Consider the following 14,714-nt stretch of genomic DNA (forward strand, 5'->3'; position numbering starts at 1 on the left):
AGCTTAAGGACATAGCTCATTGTGTATGCACAGTTTATGATTGGCAATGTGACCACAGTTCCAGTGCTAAATAAGGTTTTCTACAAAGATACAACATATAAAACTGTTAAATATATAACTTTAGGCTTTTGAAAATACATGTAATGTTTCCTTCCCCCAAACAGATATGACGGATTTACTCTTTTCCTCCTCTTCTTTCCTGGTGAGAAATGATTTGCTTGTTTCACTATAACCAGCCATGCTGACTGCAAATTTTCAAAATATAGCAATGGAAAATGTAAATCTGATTTAATTAATGTTCAAAATAGAGCAGTGAGTACACAAGTACAGTTTAGTAGTCTAAAATAAATGTCATTGACAAATTACACAATGTCCTTTGACTTATTTCTTTTGCCTTCCAATTATTGTCATTAATTTGTACACAATTACTCTGCGAAATAAGTCACCGTGGGTACATTTGTGGGTATGTCTATCAAAGTGTAAGTGGGAATACAGGATTGCATGTTTTATCAACTTTAATAAGTCTCTAAACCCCTTATCCCATAGTCCACTGTGTCCTCCATAACATGGTCTTTAACTTTGGTCTGTATTCTGTAAAAACACTGCAGAGGAGTTGCCAAGTGTAAACTCCAAAAGAGAATCTCGTCCTGGGTCATATCCAGAAGTTCAAGACGACCCACTTCAAGACGACCCACTGAAAAATAAGTTTGGTCTCCCACAGAATAATACAGTATTGCAGAGTCCATCGGTTCGATGTTTAGCTCCAGCTCCTGCATTCGGAGTCCGGGCCTTTGGCACCATAGATTTGATGTGGTTTCACTCTGTTGCACAGGACAATGGACGGACAGCTGATGATAAGACAACGTATGATCCACACAGGCGATTGACCATGGGAAGCAGCTCACACACCATCATCTCTTTCCGGAGAGTCTTTCCTCGCCATTGTCAGGAGACCTGAGAATCGATAGAAACACAACAGCCATCAGGGGAGCAGAGAAACCATAACGACACTCTACATCTGGCTCTGCAATGAGAGCTCTTCTGCTTGTGTCAGCAATGTGTTGATGGTGACGGCCACCATCAATAAAATGGCCATCCCATCAATTCAGGCAACTCAATGCATGCAGCATGTTACATCTGCAGAGAGATCCAAAATGAATGGCGCCCTTGATAAAGATGAGCAATAATGACTGCATAAAAATGCATAATTCATATACTGAGCTATACTATTGTATGCAACATTTATTTATTTATTTTATACTAAGAAAACTGTTTAAAGAAAGAGATTTCATTTAACAGGTAATACATTTTTTCTCTCAAAAAGATAAAATTATTGACACCCCTCAAGATTCTTATAGATAAAGTACTCAAAAGTAATAATTAATTAATTAATAATTAGTAATTGGTCCCATATTACTATAGCATACAATGACTACATGAAGCTGTTACACTACAAACTCGGTGGATGCATTTTGAATTCGTTTTGATTGTGTTTCACATTATTTTGTGTCCCATAGAAAATTAATTGGTAAATAATGTATTGTGTCATTTTGTAGTTCCAGTAGTTACCTACACCTCTACATGGAAAGAATACTTAGATGTGATTTTAGTTCAACTACCACCAAGCTACTGCAAATTGTAGTGAAATTACTATTTGACTACTCCCCAATATTTCTAACTTGCAGATACTGTACATCAGTGGTGGGTACCCAATTATCATAAAAAAGTAAAGATAACTTAATAGAAAGTTACTCAAATAAAAGTGAAAGTCACCCAGTAAAATGCAGTTGTCTAAGGCACTGCATCGCAGTACTAGCTGTGCAACTAGAGATTCTGGGTTTGAGACCAGGCTCTGTCTCAGCCGGCCGTGACCGGGACACCCATGGGGCAGCGCACAATTGGCCCAGCGTCGTCTGGTTTAGGGGAGGGTTTGGCCGGTAGGGATGTCCTTGTCCCATCGCGCACTAGCAACTCCTAGGCCGGGGGCAGTGCACGCTGACACGGTAGCTAGGTGTACGGTGTTTCCTCCGACACATTGGTGCGGCTGGCTTCCGGGTTAAGTGGGCATTGTGTCAAGAACGGAGGACGCACGGCTCTCGACCTTCACCTCTCCCGAGTCCATACAGGAGTTGCAAGACTGTAAACTACCATTTGGATGCCACGAAATTGTGGAGAAAAAGGGGTAAAAAAAGAAATACAACATTTTTATGAAAAATAGAAAAAGTAAAGTAAAACACAGATACCCACCAAAAAAGTACTGAAGTACTTTACACCACTGCTGTACATTTACAATGTGGTGCTCTCTCTCTCTGAGACGCAAACGTGTTACAATATTAACTCCATATACATGTATTAAATTCTGTATATGAAATTGCACAGTGGAAAAAAAACTGCCAACTTCCTACCATCTGTTTGAGTTAGAGCTCTTTCTTCATTTGATCAAGGGATTGAATGTTCTTTATTCTCTGACTGTGTGAGGTTCATTTCAGTGAATGAACCTCTCTCTTAAGATGCCAAGCTGTTTCTCAGGTCGAGATTAGACACGCAAAATATGTAAATGACTTGGAGAATACTGTGGCGTGAGGCAGACCTCACTGTCTGACTGAGCCTTAATTCAATTAAATACCAGCCCTGCCACAGTTGTGTTAAGTCCTATGATGACCCAACATTACAGGAGTTAAAGAGTGTGACGGATCTTCTCCATACACAGATAAAGCTTTTAAATGTAATCAGGGTTGTTCCAAATTCACTGCGATTTGCAACAGCCCTAATGTACCAAAGATAGTGTGGGGCTCCACATTGCACTCAAGTGATTTGGTTATGCATACAATTATACAAAATCATAGAGGAAATTACAAAGTGAAGCAAGATTTCTTCCCTACATGCTCTCAGGGTTTTCACAAAGCAAATTAACTGAGGTATGCCTATGGCAAAATGGATTGGAGTGGCAGCATAAGTCAATGTCCCCACACTAAAAATACACCATTATCCTGATATAGAGGATATGGTGGCCAGTGCTTAGTTTAAATAATTTGATTTCTAGCTACATTGATGACTGATACTTCAATAATGAAAAAAGTGTCCCCTTGCATCACACCCTCTCGTTGAAACCACAGGTATTAAGTTAACTTACGGTATTTATTATGACCAACTCATTGGCCTTGTAGTTTGATCACTGTCTGAGTCATACCAAATACTGTAAAAACGGGAACCAGGGTGTCTTCCCCAATGTGTCTATGTGTTTAGATTTTTTTTAAAGCTCTGTGGAGTTAGATTGGGAGCAGTGGTGAACAGTAATCTTCAATTATTTTCACAGATATTCAATGGGATTCAAGTCTGGGAAGGACTTTCACATTCTTGTTCTTAAACCATTCCAGGATTGCTTTGGCTGTATGCTTGGAATCATTGTCCTGTTGGAATGTAAATCTGTGCCCCAGTCTAAGGTCGTTTGCACTCTAGCAGGTTCTCACCAAAGATTTGCCTATATTTGGCTCCATTCATTGTTCCCTCTATCCTTACCTGTCTCCCACTCCCTGCTGCTGATAAGCATACCTATAGCATGATGCTGCCACCACTATGCTTCATAGTAGGGATGGTGTTAGACGGATGATGAGTTGTGCTTAGATTTCTCCATCCATAGAGCTTTGCATTCAGGCCGAAGAGTTACATTTTTGTCTCATCAGACCACAAAGTCTTTTGCCTTATCATCTCAGAGTCATTCACGTGCCATTTTGCAAACTCCAGGTGTGTTGTGATGTCCCTTTTTCTCAGGAGTGGCTTCTGTCTTGGCTCTCTCCCAGAAAGCCCAGATTGGTGAAGTGCTGTAAATATTGTTGTCCTTCTGGCAGGTTCGCCAATCTCAGCCAAGGAACTCTGTAGTTTTCTCAGAGTAGTCAATGGGTTCTTGCCTTCCTCCCCAGTTGCTCAGTTTGGTCGGATGTCCAGCTCTAGACAGAGTCTGGTTAGTTCCGTATGTTTTCCATTTCCCAATGATGGAGACCACTGTGCTCTTGGAAAGTCAACACTCTAGAAATTGTTTCATACGCTTCCCCAGATATACTGAGCGTAGTAAAACTCTTTCCATGATATAGACTGACCAGGTGAATCCAAGTGAAAGCTATGATCCCTTATTGATGTCACTTGCTAAATCCACTTCCATCAATTCAATCAGTCTAGATGAAGGGGAGGAGAGAGGTTTAAGAAGAATTTTTAAGGTCTGAGACAATTGAGACATGATTGTGTATGGGCAAGACAAAAGATTTAACATGTTAACCTGTTATGGGGTATGGCAGAAGGTGGAGGGCGCACCTGTTTGAGTGTGTCAAGAACTGCAACACTGCTGGGTTTTTCACCCTCAACAGTTTCCTGTATGTATCAAGAATGGTCCACCACCCAAAGTACATCCAGCCAACTCATCAAGGGAAAGGGTGGCTACTTTGAAGAATCTAAAATATATTTTGATTTGTTTAATAAAAACTACTTAAGGCTAGGGGGCACTATTTTCACGTCCGGATGAAAAGTGTGCCCAAAGTAAACTGCCTGCTACTCGGGCCCAGAAGCTAGGATATGCATATTATTAATAGATTTGGATAGAAAACACTCTGAAGTTAAAACTGTTTGAATGATGTCTGAGTACAATATAACTTATTTGGCAGGCGAAACCCCGAGGACAAACCATCCAGGATTTTTTTTTGAGGTCACTCTCTTTTCAATGGGTTTTCAATGGGAATCTAGATTTCTAAGGCACTTGCTTGCAGTTCCTATCGCTTCCACTGGATGTCGATATATATCAACCACAAATGTCTTTCACAGTAGGAGAGGGAAAAGCAATACATATCCATACTCTGTTGCGCGAGCAAAACTCATGTGACCACCTGATGCGATGTTATCGTTCTGGCTCATTTTTCTAAATAAAATCCTGAAACTATGTCTGAAGACTGTTGACACCTTGAGGAAGCGATAGGAAAAATCCAGCAAAGGGAGGTTATGGAACATGGAATTTTCAAAATAGAAGCCACTTCCTGTTTTGATTTTCCTCAGGGTTTAGCCTCTAATATCAGTTCTGTTATACTCACAGACAATATTTTGACAGTTTGAATCTTTAGAGTGTTTTCCATCCAATACTAATAATACTATGCATATATTAGCAACTGAGACTGAGGAGCTGGCCATTTACAATGGGCACCTTTTCATCCAAGCTACTCAATACTGCCCCTGCAGCCATAAAAAGTTAACAAGAAGTTCATCTTTAAACCGGTGTATAACACTTGTATGATTTATGAATTATTATTATGAGTATTTCTGCTTTTGAATTTGGCGCGCTGCTATTTCCCTGGGTGTTGTCAAATCAATCCCGTTCACTTCTTAGAACTACCCCTCCCGGATCTGGTAGAATTGTCATCAACTACAAAAAATCTTACTAGAAAATATTAATATTCATGAAATCACAAGTGAAATATAGTGAAACACAGCTTAGCCTTTTGTTAATCACCCTGTCATCTCAGATTTTGAAATTATGCTTTACAGCCAAAGCAAGACAAGTGTTTGTGTAAGTTTATCGATAGCCTAGCATAGCATTATGTCCAGCTAGAAGCAGGAAGCTTGGTCACGAAAATAAGACAAGCAATCAAAATTAAATCATTTACCTTTGATGAGCTTCGGATGTTTTCACTCACGAGACACCCAGTTAGACAGCAAATGTTCATTTTGTTCCATAAAGATTATTTTTATAGCTGAAATACCTCCGTTTCTTGTCCACGTTTTGTTGAGAAATCCAACAGAAATTGCGGTCACGACAACACCGAAAAAAACTCCAAATTAGATCCATAATATCGACAGAAACATGGCAAACGTTTTTTATAATCAATCCTTAAGGTGTTTTTCAAATATCTATTCAATAATACACTGCTCAAGAAAATGAAGGGAACACTAAAATAACACATCCTAGATCTGAATGAATGAAATATTCTTATTAAATACTTTTTTCTTTACATAGTTGCTGACAACAAAATCACACAAAAATTATCAACCCATGGAGGTCTGGATTTGGAGTCTCACTCAAAATTAAAGTGGAAAACCACACTATAGGCTGATCCAACTTTGATGTAATGTCCTTAAAACAATTCAAAATGAGGCTCAGTAGTGTGTGTGGCCTCCACGTGCCTGTATGACCTCCCTACAATGCCTGGGCATGCTCCTGATGAGGTGGTGGATGGTCTCCTGAGGAATCTCCTCCCAGACCTGGACTAAAGTATCCTCCAACTCCTGGACAGTCTGTGGTGCAACGTGGCGTTGGTGAATGGAGCGAGACATGATGCCCCAGATGTGCTCAATTGGATTCAGGTCTGGGGAACGGGCGGGCCAGTCCATAGCATCAATGCCTTCCTCTTGCAGGAACTGCTGACACACTCCAGCCACATGAGGTCTAGCACTGTCTGGCATTAGGAGGAACCCAGGGCCAACCGCACCAGCATATGGTCTCCCAAGGGGTCTGAGGATCTCATCTCGGTACCTAATGGCAGTCAGGCTACCTCTGGCGAGCACATGGAGGGCTGTGCGCCCCCCCCTAGGAAATGCCACCCCACACCATGACTGACCCACCGCCAAACCGGTCATGCTGGAGGATGTTGCAGGCAGCAGAACGTTCTCCACGGCGTCTCCAGACTGTCACGTCTGTCACGTGCTCAATGTGAACCTGCTTTCATCTGTGAAGAGCACAGGGCGCCAGTGGCGAATTTGCCAATCTTGGTGTTCTCTGGCAAATGTCAAACGTCCTGCACGGTGTTGGGCTGTAAGCACAACCCCCACCTAAGGATGTTGGGACCTCATACCACCCTCATGGAGTCTGTTTCTGACCGTTTGAGCAGACACATGCACATTTGTGGCCTGCTGGAGGTAATTTTGCAGGGCTCTGGTAGTGCTCCTCCTGCTCCTCCTTGCACAAAGGCGGAGGTAGCGGTCCTGCTGCTGGGTTGTTGCCCTCCTACGGCCTCCTCCACGTCTCCTGATGTACTGGCCTGTCTCCTGGTAGCGCCTCATTCATTCAGCCAGCATTCAAAAGTGACCAAAACATCAGCCAGGAAGCATAGGAACTGAGAAGTGGTCTGGTCACCACCTGCAGAACCACTCCTTTATTGGGGGTGTCTTGCTAAATGCCTATAATTTCCACCTGTTGTCTATCCCATTTGCACAACAGCATGTGAAATTTATTGTCAATCAGTGTTGCTTCCTAAGTGGACAGATTGACTTGGAGTTACATTGTGTTGTTTAAGTGTTCCCTTTATTTTTTTGTGCAGTGTATATCAACCCGGGATAATTGGGTTTTCAGTAGGAGTGAGAGGAACAATGGCCACCTTTGTCTATTACGCACAAATCACTCTGAGAGCCACCACCTGACCACTGACGCAATGTTGTCGTTCACACTCCTTTTTCAAAATAAAAGCCTGAAACTATATCTAGTGGCTGTAGACCCATTAGGGAAGCCATAGAAAAAGGAATCTGGTTGATATCCCTTTCAATGGGCAATAGGGATGCATAGAAATACAGGGGTTTCAAAATAAGAGTCATTTCCTGATTGGATTTTTCTCAGGCTTCCGCCTGCAATATCAGTTCTGTTATACTCACAGACAATATTTTTGTGTTTTCTATCCTAAGCTTTCAATTGTATGCATATTTTAGCATCTGGTCCTGAGAAATAGGCCGTTTACTTTGGAAACGTTATTTTTCCAAACATGAAAATAGTGCCCCCTAGCTTCAAGAGGTTAACGGGATTGGGTCTTCAATATTATTCTACAATATAGAAAATAGTAAAAAAAAAAATTGAATGAGTAGGTGTGTCCAGACTTTTGACGGGTACTGTAAATATATTTGAGAGAAATAACACACCAAAAAACATAATATTGCAAAGTTGCTTAGGAGCTGCCATGTCTGTCGCCGCCATATGTCACATCTCATATTTTGCCTGAGTATAATATTTAATCTTTATGTTAATACATGCTGTGTTAATTTTGTCATGTTTACCTGCCTATGTACCATAGATCGTAAGCCCGTAATAAGTCAGTAGAGCTAACTGGCTAGCTACTAGTACTGTTAGCTAATGAGATAGCCACAAAGAATTGTTAGCTAGCTACCCACAACAAATTGACATCCATCATCCATAATATTCGTTATAGGTTATTTTTGCTTGTTAAACTATCTGGTTAGCTGGACTATTAAGACTATTAAGACTATTAAGATTCCCATATCTAGCTGATAATTATGAAGTAATCTTTAATCGTCTTTTGCTGCCATTGATGTTGCTGGAAGAAACATCATGTGTTTTAGGAAACCTTCACGTGTGACATTTTCCACATGAAACCATGTGTTTTTGGACAGTTCACTTGATGAATTTCACATTAAGTTTCAAATTTGGATTTTCACATGTGAAATCATGTGTATTTGGAACACTTGATCATATTTGATTGCTTAAACTTTTACACGTGGATTAAAATTTTCACCAGATTTCACAGGTGATGCCCTGTTTTCAACATACATTTTTGACACACCTGAATTCATTGTGTATGTTAATTTACACAATTATTTTCAACATGTCCAACTCACATCATTTTGGTTCACTGCATTCCGATCGTCCTGCTACACCACCACTCAAGAAAACTATTATATTTATTATAGTGATTCAGGTGTAACAGTAAAGCAGAATAATATGCCCCACCAACATGAGACAACTATACTGAAAACCTTCAAATTGCTGAAACAAGTAAGTGTAATCACTGATAACTAAAATAGCAGTGCAGATGGCACACTTTTGCTAAGTGCAGAGATATATTATAGGTATTGAATGTGTATGGAAATGCTACAGACAGTGTGCCTCAAATCCAGAGGTTATTGAATGCATCCAAGATGCTATGAGGTCAAATCCCAGGTGTGGTTGTGTCCCAAGTGTGCTAACCAATGTTGAGGTAAATTCCATTTAAACTCCAGTCAATTCTAAAAGTAGAAAAAATTCTACTTTGTAATTTCCAGCATGGAAAATAATTTAATTATAATGATCATTTCTGTGTACTTCCTGAATATAGTTTGTTGTTGTATATTTACTAACAAAATTCAGTTTGACTTATTTACAGGAATTTTTATTAACAGTTTGTTCCATAAGTAGGGCTGTGGCAGTCATGAAACTTTGTCAGCCAGTGATTGTCAAACCTATAACTGTCAGTTCCATGGTAATTGACCGTTAATTAACAAAAACACACTGGTTTCCACGCATAGGCTACAAGCCACTGACACAGACCCAGATCGGGTCCTTCTCGCAAGCATCTCAGGTCCTTCTCACAGGCTACAAGTGAATACACAGATCGGGGATGCAACTGCACGTGTCCTTATCAAATTCTGAGGCGCATATTGAAGATATTGGAAGAACTTTCCACATTTACTTATCCTCAGCCTACAAGATGAGTAGGCCATATGAACTGCAAAATCACTAGCCTATGTCAATCTACTATCCCCAAAGTACAAAAGTTGACCTGTTCTGTACGAGAAATAAATATTCCAAACATAGTCTGGGACATTTGTGGAATGCAATAGATACCAAATAAATACAACCACTGGCATCAATTATTATTATTTTTTTAAACAATGAGTCTGATGCAACTTAAAATGTTGATATACACAGCAATGTGCACATGGCAGTAGCCTATAAGCGTGAATGTTACAAAATCAATTAGCGGGAAAACACCATTCCTCAAAGGATCCGAAATGGTGCTGAAGGAGATGGCTGCCGTTTTACGATCCCGTAACCAATTGTCCATGTTTTTTCACATTATTTTATACATACTGTTTCTTATGACCGAAAAGAGCTTCTAGATATCAGGACAGCGAAAACTCACCCCATACTGGAGGAATAGTTTTTCTTCAACGAGTCGGGCGGGAATGATTTACTTCATATGCCTGACAAGGCCCTCATCCCCGTAATTCGCAGGAGAAAGAGAAGGAGGTATCGTGGATGAAGATTCGGGTGCCTTGTTAGGATTCATTGCCGAGAGAGTAATCTACAATTACCATCGTCCTATTAGCCAACGTACAATCAATTGATAATAAAATAGACGAACGAGATCACGTATACCCTACCAACGGAATATTAAAAACTGTAATAACTTATGTTTCCACAAGTCGTGGCTCAACGACAACATGGATAACATACAGCTGGCAGGTTTGAAGCTTTTCGTCAGGATAGAACAGCAGCCTCTGGTAAGACAAGGGGTGACGGTCTATGTATATTTGTAAACAACAGCTGGTGCACAATGTCTAAGGAAGTCTCAAGGTTTTGCTCACCTGATAAGCTGTAGACCACACTATTTACAAAGAAAGTTTTCATAGCTGTCTATTTTCCACCACAAACTGATGCTGGCACTAAGACCACACTCAATGAGCTGTATACAGCCATAAGTAAACAGAAAAACGCTCACCCAGAGGAGGCGCTCCTAGTGGCCAGAAGTTTTAAGGCAGGAAAACTGAAATCCGTTTTACCTCATTTCTACCAGCATGTTAAACGTGCAACCAGAGGGAAAACAATCGAGGCCACCTTTACTCCACACACAGAGACGTGTACAAAGCTCTCCCTCCAAATCTGAACATAATTATATCCTACTGATTCCTGCTAACAAAAACTAAAGAAGGAAGCACCAGTGACTCGGTCAATAAGAAAGTGGTCAGATGAATCAGATGCTAAGCTACAGGACTGTTTTGCTAGCACAGAATGGAATGTGTTCCCGGGATTCTTCAGATGGCATTGAGGAGTACACCACATCAGTCACTGGATTCATCAATAAATGCATCGATGATTGTCCCAAAAGTGACCATACGTACATACCCCAACCAGAAGCAATGGATTACAGGCAACATCCGCACTGAGCTAAAGGGTCAACATGCCCTTACTTAATTTGAACTCATAACATATTGGATCACAGGATTCCTTTATTTGTTTTTACATTATTCATAGTGATTCAGGAGTTAAAACAGAATAATATGCCCCACCAAGAAAAAAACGTAGGTGAAGCTAAACATTTGACTGGTACTGTATAATGCATTTTGCAGATGCTTTAATTCACAATTTAATATCCCTTTTGAAATGCAATAAATAGCCCATTAACTTGTTGACAAGCTAACTAATGATATGTTGGATTCATGTCTCTTTGAACGTTTTTTTTTTTTTTTTTATCAAAATGCTTTTTTGTGTGGCAGAAATGCAAACATGTGAACTTTCATGTCATCTGAAAATACTAAGAAAATTGTTAAATTACGAGCCTAGCTGGTTTAGCCACAGAAATAGCAGCAACCTTCCCGCTAGCCATGATTGGCTGAGATTATGAGTGGGCTGGACATGCAGAGAGATGAGTTTGGATTGGTTTGCCATATAGCACGAATCTGTCTATTGGAGCTGGTCAGTATGTTTAGGTAATCTTGTTGATTGTGGCTTTAAACATTTTTTTTATCACGTAGTCAAACTGCATAAACCTAATGTCAAGTTAGTGTACAGTTAGCTCGCAAGCAAATGTTATGTGTATGCTTTCCACTTTCTGGAGGACTGAGTTTTGAAATCAGTAGAATTTGAGTACGATAGCTAAGGAGATAGAGAAAACACCAGTCTGGATTACATAGTCAAACTAAGGCAACCATGCATGGCATCGGACAGGAGATGCATCCAAACATGATGTATACTGATAAGATTTTCTGATATTACACTTTTCTAATTTTGACAGAAGGTGGGTTCAGTTCAAGTGTACTCTTAGTTAGCTAACGTTGTGTATGATCTTGTGTATGCGTATGATCTTATTCTTCGTATCTCAGACACATTTGCTTAACTAGTTATAGCCATAGAACCTGGTTGGTTAGCTGCAGATTCATGCAGGGTAGTAACGTCATGAGTTGTGATTATGCTCCATTGTTTAGCTAGCTAGCTACATGTCTTAACAAAAGACTCCATTCTAATTTTGGCAAAGTATTTTAATTTCAAGTTAAAGTGTACTGTTAGCTAGCTAGCTAACGTTAGCCGTCTGGCTCTCTAACTAAAGTTACATCATGCGTTTGAATTCATTGTTTCAGAATTATGGTCATATTTGCCAAATGGAGGATAACGGAGGGCTTTGTATGTGTCTCTGTTTGCGGAGTAAAGGTGGTCTAGAGTTTTATTGCCTCCGGTTGCACATGTGACATGCTGGTAGAAATGAGCTAAAACGGATTTCAGTTTGCCTGCATGAATGTCCTCTGCCACTAGGCGCGCTGCTTCTGGGTGAGCATTTTCTTGTTTTCTTATGGCCTTATACAGTTTGTTAAGTGTGGTCTTATTTCCAGCATCGGTATGTGGTGGTAAATAAACAGCAACGAAAATATAGATGAAAACTCATTTGGTAAATAGTGTGGTCTACAGTTTATCATGAGGTGCAATACCTCGAGACCTCCTTAATATTAGACATTGCGCACCAGCTGTTATTGCCAAAGAGAAATCCAGCCAACTGAATATTATCTGTGTTGTCATTCAGCCACGACTTGGTGAAACATAAGATATTACCGTTTTAGATGTCCTGTTGGTAGAATAGTCTCAAGTGGAGATCTTCCAGTTTATTTTCCAATGATTCCGGGAAGAGAACGGATGTTAGAGGCAGGTTACTCACTCACCGATGAATTCTCATAAGGCAACCCGGTCCCCGCTCCCTGTATTTCTGTCTTTTCTTCAAGCGAATTTTGGGTTTTGGGCCTGGTGAAGCAGTATAACCTTCGCGTAGGACTCATTTAACAAAAAACTTTGTCATGTTCGAGGAGTGTAATCACTCTTCTGATATCCAGAAGCTTTTTTCAGTCATACTTCCAATGTAACATTCAACCTTAAGATGAGTAACACATACAGTACATGGCCACATTTTGAGGTTACTAGAACTATACTTTTCTTCTTATGAAGATCATAAAAAGTGTGGATGCTCAAGATAGCATGTATGGGCTGTTGCATCTCTGTGGAGGTCTTCACAATTGCTGTAATAATCTCACAGAATCTCGAACGGCATTGATCACATGCACCATGTACTTTTAATGTAATCTCAACTGCAATCCAGGTCATTTGGTTCTGCTATTAGATGAAGCACAGTTATATCATTTGTTTAAATAAATAATATGACAATTCCCATTTGAACTTTGCTGTGCTTTTAAATGGTTGAAAGTGCAGTGAGACTTTTCTGTGACAACTAAACCCATTGGATTGTGGTTGTGCTTTTAGATGATTGAAAGCATAGTGATAACACATTGGAAATTCAACTAACTTTTGGCTGTATTTTTGAGTGGGTGAATATAGGTTGTAATCTTATTGATGAACATCTCAACCAAATATTACCCTGTTATCCACATTGAAATGACGTAGTGTGCCCACTGGATCACAGGTTAACAGTAAATCATACATTTAACTGACAGATGTCCACAAGCAGACTACAAACAAAGATACCATGGTAGAAATGTATGAATACACAGCACATACACAAGGTTTCTTTTTGTGTTTCTTTTTTCTTCAGCCATAGCATCATATGACTGCATGACTCCGAGCCAGACTACAGTGGATATGTAGCACAGACTATAATTTTATGCCCCGAAATAGTACATATATATTTCCAGATAGCAGGTCTTCTAGTAAAATACATATTTTTGTCTGTTAAAAGGAAGTTTCATAATTGCTTCCAGGTGAATACTTTGAACATATGCACCTTTGGGGCAAGTATGCATTGAATAATTCATGACATCTTGTACATCTGTAAGAGGAATTCAAGAGACAAAACAGTGAGGTAAGGATAATTCAACCTGTGATATAGACTTTTATTTTATCCCACTGCCTTTGAAGAAAACATGAAGATTGAATCTCCCCTCTATTATTGACTAAGGCTGACTAGACAGGGACCGAATACACTAATCATTTCAGAGATCATTAATATGTTAATTAACATTGAAACTCTACAGGTTCATCACTGAGAATTCACTGTTCATTTTTGACTGTGTTCAATATTTCATTGGATACTGTTACATCTTTACGGAAGAGAAAACAAGTGTGCAATTTGCCATCACAAAGGAGTAATCATGCATATGACAATGAGGGGAAACGGAGCTCATCTGTACCTTGCTGTGTCGCTCTAGCCTGCCAGGATCTGCAGTTTGTTGTTTCTCTCCTATCTGTCCTTGAAAAGAGGTTGACTTTTGCTGTCTGTCTGTCTGGAAATGCCTTCTGTCTTTGTGTGTGTTGTCAAAGGGCCTGAAATCACAGGGAGAGTTGGTTTGGTCATATGCATAGAGATGAAGTGAAGCATGGATCCTATACTAAATTAAGAGTGGTATTACATTTTCCTTGGCTAGCTTAAACACTTTTTTGTGCTATGAAAATGTATACTTGGGTTCAATAGTTCAATATATTAAAGTTTTCATGTGTGAACAAAATAAACCCAACTGTAGCAATAGAAACATTCTCTAGTGCAGTGCTATTTTTATAAAAAAAATTTATTTCACCTTTATTTAACCAGGTAGGCTAGTTGAGAACAAGTTCTCATTTGCAACTGCGACCTGGCCAAGATAAAGCATAGCAGTGTGAACAGACAACACAGAGTTACACATGGAGTAAACAATTAACAAGTCAATAACACAGTAGAAAAAAAGGGGAGTCTATATACAGTGCCTTGCGAAAGTATTCGGTC

General features: G+C 39.8%; 1 long non-coding RNA gene across 1 annotated transcript; it reads right to left on the minus strand.

Annotated features, from left to right (window-relative positions):
* Window positions 1-271: 271 nt before the first annotated feature.
* On the minus strand, window positions 272-14,296 carry LOC116356383 (uncharacterized). The gene is made up of 2 exons (XR_004204901.1): window positions 14,146-14,296; window positions 272-954 (listed from the first exon to the last, which is right to left on the minus strand). It is a non-coding gene; the product is annotated as an uncharacterized LOC116356383 (long non-coding RNA).
* Between the last annotated feature and the right edge of the window lie 418 nt (window positions 14,297-14,714).

Source organism: Oncorhynchus kisutch, linkage group LG22, assembly GCF_002021735.2.
Source record: "Oncorhynchus kisutch isolate 150728-3 linkage group LG22, Okis_V2, whole genome shotgun sequence".
Taxonomy (NCBI): domain Eukaryota; kingdom Metazoa; phylum Chordata; class Actinopteri; order Salmoniformes; family Salmonidae; genus Oncorhynchus; species Oncorhynchus kisutch.